The 9350-nt window shown below is 38.6% G+C and overlaps 1 long non-coding RNA gene across 1 annotated transcript in view; it reads right to left on the bottom strand.

Moving 5' to 3' along the window:
• Positions 1–4525: 4525 nt before the first annotated feature.
• LOC138155321 (uncharacterized) overlaps positions 4526–9350 on the bottom strand; it is a 28837-nt gene continuing 24012 nt past the window's right edge. Inside the window, exon 3 of the long non-coding RNA XR_011166800.1 lies at positions 4526–5066. This is a non-coding gene — a long non-coding RNA (uncharacterized lncRNA). The remainder of the gene's footprint in view (positions 5067–9350) is intronic.

Raw genomic sequence — 9350 nt, 5'->3', positions numbered from 1 at the left:
ATATATATATATATATATATATATATATATATATATATATATATATACATATACATACATACATACATACACACTATTATTAATACTATTTTACATTTAATTGGGAAATAAGATATACAGGCACTGGGGCATAAAAATCGACTGGAAATTTCGAAAGGGGTATGGGAGAATATTTGAGAGAGAGCAGATTGGAGGAGGGGATATCCTGTGGGACTTCTATTTTGGGGCAGTGGGTAGGGGAAAAATGGGGAGAAAATATGTAACTCAAAATCTAGTGGAAATGAATGATGTAAATCAGAAGTTAATAAAGCATTTGATAAAGAAGAGAAAAATGGCAGTCATATGTAGAAAAGGATGGGCATGGATAGCAAGTTATTATACTATATGTAAAAGTAGAGATAAATTGCTGGAGGATAAGGTTCAAATGAAAAAGGAATTTGCTGATTTGCATGAAAAACTTTATATGCTACAGTGTTCGAACTTTCCTTTAAAAGAGCAAGTTAGTCAGGTAGCAGAAGAGAGAATTGTGGTTTTGCTTAGAAAAAGAAGAGAATTAACAAGAGGAAAATGCATGCAACTGAGCATAGGCTGGGCCTGACTGTGGCCCAGATACCTTGGAGGAAGACGCATGGGAGGAAAATGAGACAAAGTTAAATGAGGAGACCCCTAAGACTGTGGACACATGTCCAATACTAAGAAGGATACAGGAGAATCAGGGAGACACAGTGTTTAAGGAATTAATATAAAATTTTACTCATCAAGAGGTCAGAGATATTTTAAGTCAATTCATCCCCACAATGGGAGAATCATTAGTATCTTGGATGGTAAGTATCAGTGATGAAGGGGCCAGAGGAGTAGGGGCAGATAACATAGATAGTTTGAAATTTATAGGTATTAGTCACAATGCTTTTGCATATTAAGCTTTAAGGAATTACCATATGCAAGGAGGGAACAATGAAACTAATCTGTTAGCTTTAGTTGCAGAGGGATGCAGTAAGCAATATCCCACTGACTCTATGTGGTCTAGTGGAGATAGTCCATGGTATTTGCTTAAGAGACTGCATATGAAAGCTAAAGGAAGAGGTAATGGGAACTACAATAATGATAAGGGAGCCAGAAGCTTATCATAGTATAACCTTAAAAGTTTCTCATAAAAATATAACAGTAAAGACTGCTCCCCCTTCTCATAAGCACATAATTCTCACTCTACTAATTGGGCAAATAGAACAACCTCTTTTGAGGTGCTGAGTAAGATTTCACAGTTAGGTGACTTAGGGGAAGCAGGAAAAAGATAAATTTCCTCAAGGGAGAAGAGGAAATTGCCAGTGTATTTAAAGTCAGAATAGATTAACAAGGAAAGAATTGTTTACTTCTTTATGAAGAGCAGGGACAGATTTTGGAAGAACAACTGATATTCCAATTAATGAACTATATAAGAAGTGCCAAGACAAATGACTTAATATTAGAGTGAATAGGAAAATAATAACTGCCCCTACAGATACTCCTGAATCATTATATCCAATTGTGTCACTTCTTCAAGGAGAATAGGAAATAAGCCATACCCTATTCTTATTAAAGAAATACACAGACAGGAAAGATCTCATATCAGTTTAGCCATATATTAGAAAAATGGATAAATTATTGCAACTAGGGCATTGATAGATCCTGGGGCAGAGGCCTCCCTTATATATAAAGAAAACTGATAAATACAAACATGGAACTCCTATTCCCATCAAAGGAATGAGACAAGTTAAACTAATGATGAAAATTGTACAATTACCTAAGAAGGAATATACAATGGTAATGCCCATTCCTGAATACATCACTGGAATAGATATATTGAGAGGTATGCTCTCAAATTTACCTGAGGGTAGATACCAATTTGCATTAAGAATGATAGGAATTAGTACAATTTTAGTTGATAAAATAAAAATGGACCCAGTCATTTTACCTGAACCTTCTGAAATAATTACTTTAACAAAGCACTGTGTGCCAGGTTGGCAAGATGAAATTGCAAGTACTATCAAGGAATATATTGAAGCAGTACAACCCCTCAGTGCAATAATCCTGTCTGGCCAATATCCAAGTCAGATGGGACATGAAGAATGACAGTGGAATATAGACAAATAAGGTGACTCCTCCCTTGTATTCTGCTGTTCCAGATACTATTACCTTAATAGAAAGAATCCAGAAATATGGTGGGACTTGGTAAGCAGTTATTGATTTATCCAATGCTTTCTTTACTATGCTAATAGATTCTAAAAAATGGGACCCGTTTGCTTTCACTTGGCAATACTTTCACCTGATTGCCACAAGGATATCTGCATAGGCCTACTATTTGTCATAGGATTGTGGCTGAACATTTGGATGAATTAGAACTACCTGGTACTTACCCACTATCTAGATGGTAAATATTTTTAAAATTTATTTTTAGTTTTCAACATTTGCTTCCATAAGATTTTGAGTTCCAGATATTCTCCCCATCTCTTCCCTCCACCCACCCCAAAATGGCATGCATTATGATTACCCCTTGTAATAGCAATGAAATTTGAAGCTCCTTTTGTATTGCTAAGCTGAGAAGTACTTAGTACCTAGTTGAAATTAAGCCTCTGTAAAAGAAACAGAAGTTATGAACTCCTGTTGCTGATATAACAGGAAGGGGTTGGCTGAAACACGAAGGAGCCAATGCCATGTGTGTATATAAGGAGAAGCCCCTGCTTGGTCAGACAGATCTTCTTGGAGCAAGCTTCATGGAGGGCAGATGCTGCTGCCACCAGGGAGGCTGAAGAGGAAAGGCCTCCTGGAGAGAATGATTTTGATTTCAAAAACCTGGATGAAGTGCTTTTGATTCTGGGAAACACCTGAAACTTCTGCTGAGTCCAAATGCTAGCCAGAACTGCGGAGGCTGCTGATGATTTCTGAGGGCCAGCCAGGGCTGCTGAAAGACTGAAGAAGCATGACTGTGATGTTGATTTTGTATGAACCTATTTGTGGCTTTGTTAAGCCTTAACTTCCTGGGAACAGAGACTGTGAAGCATTTAAGGTGGACTGGATGCCATGAGCTTCAGCATGGAACAGGAAGTGCTTGGAGAGCTGGACAAGGACCTGGGAGCTGTCTGCCTTTGAACCCAGGTGACAGTTTGGTGAATCCATGTAGGATCTGAGACCATGGACAGTCCAGGGTGTCTTAGAAACCACCCTGAGTCAAGCTGAAAGAAGACTTTACTTGGATACTGTGTACTGACTGAGAAATTGTAATTTGCTAGTAACCTAGGGGTGGAGGGCTTGTATATTTTCTGATGATGGAATGGTGAATGATGATTAAATAGTAATTGATTTTTAACTTAGTGTGCCCCATGAGTGGAGAACTTTGACTACTGTAATTTGTTTCCCTTAAAGACGATTGAATGATTGAGATACTTGAATGATTGAGTTACAAATGATTGTTCTTTGTTCAAAACTTTGTGACCACTGTGGTGAAAACTATGTGGCCATTTTAGTGATAAGTTGTTGTGAATGCTGTACCTTGATTTTCTGTGAATGTTTTTCTCTGATTTATTATTGAATAAATAGAGTGTTCACTTTGCTGTGTAATCAGAACCTCAAAAGCTATTAACGGAAGCATTCTTCATGAAAGCTGCTCATGCTTGGCTTTACAGCCCTTCCCCCAGTTTGCCCTCCTTTCTATCACCTACTCCTTTCTTCTATTCCCTTCCACTCTATTTTCCTGTAGGTCAAGATAGATTCCTATACCCCATTACCTGTTTATATGATTTCTCAGTTGCATGTGAAAACTTTTTTAACATTTATTTTTAAACTTTGAGTACCAAATTATCTCCTTTCTTCCATCCTCACTCACTCTCAATGATAAGGCAAGTCATTCAATATAGGTTATGCATGTGTAGTTATGGAAAACACTTCTATAATAGTCATGTTGTGGAAAACTAATTATATTTCCCTCAATCCTATCCTGCTCCCCATTTATTTTATTCTCTCCTTTGATCCTGTCCCTCCTCAAAAGTCTTTCCTTATGACTGCCCATCCACCAATCTGCCCTCCCCTCTATTGTCTTCTACCCTAAAATCCTCTTTCCCCCTACTTCCCTGTAGAGTAAGATAAATTTTCATACCCAATGGAATGTGTATGTCATTTTCTCCTTAAGCCAAATCCAATAAAAATAGGATTCACTAAATCCCCCCATCTCTCTCCTTCCCCTCCAGTGCAAAAGCTTTTACTTGCCTCTTATGTAAGACAATTTACCCCATTCTACCTCTCCCTTTCTCCTTCTCCTAGCACATTCCTCTCCTCACTCTTGATTTTAATTTTTAGATATCATCCCTTCAAATTCAACACATCCTGTGCTCTGTCTCTGTCTTTCTTTCTCTTTCTGTCTCTGTCTCTTTCTCTGTCTCTCTCTCTGTCTCTCTTTCTGTCTGTCTGTCTCTCTAAACACACACACACACACACACACAGGCAATATTCACTACAACTATCCAAATACTGAGAAAAGTTTCATGAATTACTAATCGTGTTGTTCCATGTAGTAATATAAACATTTGTAAAGCCAATAATGAGCAGCTCTCCTGAGGATTCTGCTGCTGTGAATAACTTTAAGGTTCTAATCACATAATATAATGAATTCTCTATTTATTCAGCAATAAGCTAAAACAAAATATTCAAGAAACTAAAACATAACATTCACAATAACATAACATAGCAACTTATTATTAAGGTGACCACCAAGTCTTAAACAAAACATACCATTCAATATATCTTATATTCATCTTGAAGAGGTAACAGAATATACAAACAACATCCACTCAGAGGTCACAGTAAGTTACAATCCCTTGAGTCAATAGAAAGTATTCAAGTAACGTTTTCTTTCATCTTAACTCAAGACTGACTTCCAAACACCATGGCTCATCTTCCACAGGCTGATTGCTCCAAGATCTTGCCTGGATTCATGTGATTCTTGCCTAGATTCACACATAGGCAGCTCTCCACTCTTGTTCCTTATCTCATTTCATTGAGACTGCTCCACTCCAAGTCCTTCACATTTTCTGTTTCTAGGAAGACAAAGTTAAACAGAGTTACAAAAATGCATACACACTTTAAGCTTAACAGAGCTACAACAAAATTTACACACATTACCAGCACTATAATCTCAATTCATTTTCTCTCTGAGAAATCAAATACAAATAAGCAGAGTGCTTCTGTCTGACGAAGTACTACAGATCAACAAACAGAATGCCTGTGTCTGACAAGGCAACACAGATTAACAGACAGAGCACTGAAATCACAAATATTTTCTCTCTTAGTTCTCAGAAAGTAACACAGATCAACAGAGTGCTAAAATCACAACCATTCTCTCTCTCAATTCTGCTTGCTCCAAGCTCTACTTGAGCATTTCTCTCCTCTGCTCCTTCCTGTTCTATTCTTCCTATTCCATCCTCCCTATTCCACTCTTTTGGCAAGCTTCTCCCACTATGGGCTCCATATGACTACCTTAGGTCTATTAAGGATGGGGAAGGACTTCAAATTCCTTCAGCCTATGAAGGGCAAAACAATGTATACTGTTCCCAAAAAAGACTCTTGATACAATCAAAGGTGAGGCTGAAAGACACTTGAATAGCTAAAACAAGCAATGAATTTCTTTGCTTGCCATTAAAACAGTACAGCTTTAAAAAGTCCCTTATGATTTCTCTTCCCCATTTACCTTCTCATGCTTCTGTTGATTCTTGTATCTGAAAGTCAAATTTTCTATTCAGTTCTGGTCTTTTAAAAAAAAAAGTTAAAAAAGAGCCAAGAGGGGGCGGAGCCAAGATGTTGGAGTAGAAGCACGACCTTCCCACGGCTCCGGCTTCCACATTCCCCAATCCATGTGAAAAGGGGACTTTTATTAAAGGGGACTCCAAAATTGGGAGCTGCAGAACCCATAAAATGACACAGAGAAGCTAACCTCCCACTGAGGACAGCCCTGCAGGCTGTCAGGAATCCAGCACAGAGCTCTGGGAGCCCAGCCCAGCCCCACGCCATAGCTTTAGCCCCAGGGCGGGCATGACCAGCCATGGCCAGAGGGACTCCAGATCAGCAGCAGCTGTGGCTGTTTCCAGAATTATCAACACATAGACACAAAGGACAAAGTGAGAGGTCAGTGCAGTCTGGACTTTGGGACCAGTAAGTGGGAGTTCATGGCTTTTACCCCCAGGGCGAGAAGCTGCAGAGTCACCAGCACAGCCAGCCAGTGTCACATGACAGCTTCAGCTCCTGGGCTGCAGAGTGTAGGGAGACCAAGCATCAGTCTGAGGGGTAATCGCTCTTGCTTTAACCTGCTTGGATCTGGATTGCAGTCTAGGGTGGAGGTCCTGGGGTGTGTGTCCAGCTTGCCAGAGCATGTAAGACCTCAGAGAGGGGACCCATGTAATACCTCAGGCAGCTGAGAAAACCCCAGCATTTGGGACAAAAGCTCCCCTGTCTGGTGGCAGAATACTACTGTGGCAAAAAGCCCAAAAGTCAAGCAATTGAGTGGCAAAATGATCAGGCAAAAGAAACAAAGCAGACAGAAGATTCCAACATTACACTCCTATTTTGGGGACAAGGAGCAAGGCATGGAACAGGAGGAAAACAGTGAAGTCAGAACTCCGGCACCAAAAGCTTCAAAGGAAAATATGAGCTGGTTACAGGCCATAGAGGACCTTAAGAAGCAGATAAAACAAGTGGAGGAAAAATTGGGAAGAGAAGTGAGAACAATGCAAGAAAATTATGAAATCAGAGTCAACAGCCTGACTGAGGAAAATAATACCTTAAAAAACAGACTGACTCAAATGGCAAAGGAGGCTCAAAAAGGCAATGAGGAGAAGAATGCCTTAAAAAGCCGAATTTGCCAGATGGAAAAAGAATCTCAAAAGCTCAATGAGGAGACTCATTGCTTCAGAATTAGATTGGAGCAAATGGAAGCTAATGACTTTATGAGAAATCAAGATGCTATTAAACAGATCCAGACAAATGAAAGAATAGAAGGCAATGTGAAATATCTCATGGGAAAAACCACTGACCTGGAAAATAGATCCAGGAGAGATAATTTAAAAATTATTGGACTACCTGAAAGCCATAACCAAAGTAAGAACCTAGAAATCATCCTCCACGAAGGTCTCAAAGAAAACTGTCCTGATGTTTTAGAACTGGAGGGCAAAATAGAGGTTGAAAGAATCCACCGATCACCTCCTGAAAAAGATCCCAAAAAGAAAACTCCTAGGAATATTATAGCCAGGTTCAGGAATTCCCAGATTAAGGAGAAAAATATTACAAGCAACCAGGAAGAAACAATTTGAATATTGTGGAAACACAATCAGGATAACCCAGGATCTGACAGCTTCTACACTGAGGGATTGAAGGGCTTGGAATATGATATTCCAGAGGTCAAAGGAGCTGGGATTAAAACCAAGAGTCACCTACCCAGCAAAACTGAGTATCATGTTTCAGGGGAAAATATGGTCATTCAGTGGAATAGATGACTTTCAAGCATTCTTGCTGAAAAAAACAGAGTTGAATAGAAAATTTGACATTCAGATACAAGAAGCAAGAGAAGCATGAGAAGGTAAATAAGGAAAAGAAATCATAATGAACTTATCAAAGTTGAACTACTAACATTCCTACATGGCAAAACAGTAATTATAACTTATGAAACTTTTCTCAGTAGTTGGAGGGATTAGAAATATATACATATATATATATATATATATATATGCATATATATATGTCTATATATGAGGCTATATGGGCATATGAGTACATATATGAATGTGTGTATATATGTTTACAGGTATACATAGATAGAGGGCACAGGACCAATTTAACAGGAAGGGATGACACTTAAAAGGTGAAATTAAGAGGTGAGAGGAATATAATGAGAGGAGATGGGGAGAGACAGATTGGGATAAATGATCTCTTACAGAAGAGGCAAGGGAAAATGGTTACAATGGAGGGGAAGAATAGGAAGGCAAAATGGAATGGGTCAACCTTATTCCCATTGAATCTGGCTTGAAGAGGGAGTGAAATACACACTAAATAGGGTATCACTCCCTCCAGGGGAATTGAGGGGGAAGGGGATGAGAGGGGGAATTATGGAAGAGAGGGCAGCCTGGGGGAGAGGGAAGTTGGAAGCACCTACTTTTGAAAAGGGAAAGGATCAGGCTGGAGAGTGGAGTGGGTGGGAGGTGGGATGGGAGAGAGGGAAGTGTAGTCAGTCATTTACAATATATCTACTATGTTGTTGTTTTGCATTAGCCACACATGTTCAACCTATACTGAATTGCTTGTCTTCACAGTGGGGGTGGGTCACAGCGAAGGAAGGGAATGAATCTGGAATTGAAAATTTTAAAATCAAATATTCAAAAATATATATATATATATGTACATTATTAATACCATCTTACAGGTAATTGGGAAATAAGATATACAGGCACTGAGGCATAGAGATGCATTGGAAAAGTCGAAAGGGTTATGGGAGAAAATATGGGACAGAGCAGATTGGAGGAGGGGATATCCTGTGGGACTGCTATTTTGGGGCGGTGGGTAGGAGAAAATTGGGGAGAAAATTTGTAACTTAAAATCTGGCAGAAATGAATGATGTAAATCAGAAGTTAATTAAGCATTTTTTAAGTAAAAAAAAAATAAAAAGAGCCAAGACACCATGTTTCAAGAAATTGTCAAGCAAAATTTCCCTGATATTCCAGAACCAGAGGGCAAAATAGAAATTGAAAGAATTCACTGATCACCTCTTGAAAAATATCCCAAAAAAGAAAATTCCTAGTATTATCATAGCCAAATTCAATAGTTCCCAGGTCAAGGAGAAAATACTGCAAGCAGTCAGAAAGCAACAATTTGAGTATTGTGGAAACACAATCAAGACAACACAAGACCTAACAGCTTCTACATTAAGGGATCAAAAGGCTTGGGATATGACATTCTGGAGGTCAAAGGAGCTAGGACTAAAACCAAGAATCAACTGCCCAGCAAAACTGAGTAAAATGCTATAGGGGAAAATATGGTCATTCAATGAAATAGAAGATTTTCAAGAATTCTTGATGAAAAAACCATATCTGAGCAGAAAATTTAATTTTCAAATACAAGAAGGAAGAGAAGCATGAGAAAGTAAACAGGAAAAGGAAATCATAAGGAACTTACTAAAGTTGAACTATTTACATTCCTACATGCAAAAAACAATCATTGTAATGCATAAAATTTTCTCAGTATGAGGATAGTTGAAGGGAATATATATGTATGTGTACATACATATATGTGTATGTATAGCAGGGTGTATGTGTATGTCAACACATATATACATATAT

The sequence above is a fragment of the Petaurus breviceps genome, unplaced genomic scaffold, assembly GCF_028583685.1.
Source record: "Petaurus breviceps papuanus isolate PSGF00001 unplaced genomic scaffold, PetGlider_PUasm1.0 91133, whole genome shotgun sequence".
NCBI lineage: Eukaryota > Metazoa > Chordata > Mammalia > Diprotodontia > Petauridae > Petaurus > Petaurus breviceps.
The sequence above is the reverse complement of the archived record's forward strand: the minus strand, read 5'-3'. Positions and strand labels throughout refer to the sequence as shown.